The sequence below is a fragment of the Otolemur garnettii genome, unplaced genomic scaffold, assembly GCF_000181295.1.
Source record: "Otolemur garnettii isolate 467f Iridium unplaced genomic scaffold, OtoGar3 scaffold00001, whole genome shotgun sequence".
NCBI classification, from domain to species: domain Eukaryota; kingdom Metazoa; phylum Chordata; class Mammalia; order Primates; family Galagidae; genus Otolemur; species Otolemur garnettii.
Window position 1 is genome coordinate 59944851 of NW_003852396.1, and position 1226 is coordinate 59946076.

At 40.8% G+C, this 1226-nt stretch overlaps 1 protein-coding gene across 1 annotated transcript in view; it reads left to right on the forward strand.

Moving 5' to 3' along the window:
- The window catches only part of TCP11L1 (t-complex 11 like 1), a 49651-nt gene that overhangs the window by 26179 nt on the left and 22246 nt on the right, over positions 1-1226 (forward strand). The gene's annotated exons all lie outside the window — the stretch shown is intronic.

The window sequence follows — 1226 nt, forward strand, 5'->3', positions numbered from 1 at the left end:
AAAAAAAAAAAAAAAAAAAACCCTTGGTTTTAAAGGGGCCTCCTTTGGCAGAGCCACAATACCTCCCAGGACCTGGCAGATGGTGGTTTTTATCTAGATTGTGTGCATAAGATCTTCCTATTCTCTCTCTGTATGGCTGAGAATGCCTGCTGCATTACTCAGCTTAGAATATAGGGGGAGCATGATGGTGACTGAAAGCCAACTGAGGGCTGTTGCTGACAGTGCGCTAAATGCAGTGAATTTTTTTTTTTTTAGAGGCAAGAGTCTCACTTTATCACCCTTGGTAGAGTGCCATGGCATCACACAGCTCACAGCAACCTCCAACTCCTGGGCTTAGGTTATTCTCTTGCTTCAGCCTCCCAAGGCGCCAGCCACAATGCCTGGCTTTTTTTGTTATTGTAGATTGGCTGGGGCTGGGTTTGAACCCACCACCCTCAGTATATGGGGCCAGCACCCTACCCACTGAGCCACAGGATTTCGTACCAAACACTTCTCCCTGGCCAAGAGTCAACCAGGTTGATAAGTGGTTAAGATCTAGACAAAGAAAAAACCTCATCATCAGAGGATACTTTACACAGAGAAACTCTAGCCCATGTTTCATTCCATCTGCCTCTGGGCAAGAATTTTTGTCATCCCACAGAGCTAGAACTTTGTTGTCAGAACTTACTGCCACATCTCATGCAATGTCAGAATGGGAAGAAGCAGCATATAAAAGCAAGCTTGTTGAACACCTACTGGGTAGCAAGGCCTGGGTAGACTTATATGTTCATTGTCTTGTTAAATCCTCACAAGAACCTGTTAGGCAGGTGTTGTAAATTTCTTTATATTAGGAATCTGATATTCTGACAGACTGTGACTTGCCTGAGATCACTCATCTAGTCATTGGCAATACTGTGATTTCAATGGAGTCCTATTTGATTCCAAAGTTCATTCTCTATGCCCTACCACACTGCCTGGACATTTTTCCCCTAACGTAAGGTGACCAGATTTTAACATTGGTAAAGTGGGACACCATTGACTGCGGGGGGGAGGGGGTTTCTTAATTAAAAATTTGATCTATATGGAACAACAAAAATTTTCATAGAATGCAAAAATAGTATTGTAATTTTTAAAAATTTCAACATAAGTACAATTTACAAATATACATTAAAAAATTATGTATAGTATTATTTTATTCTTTGGCATATTTCTCATTTGAGTGAATTTTTTTAGTAGATTGCTGTCGT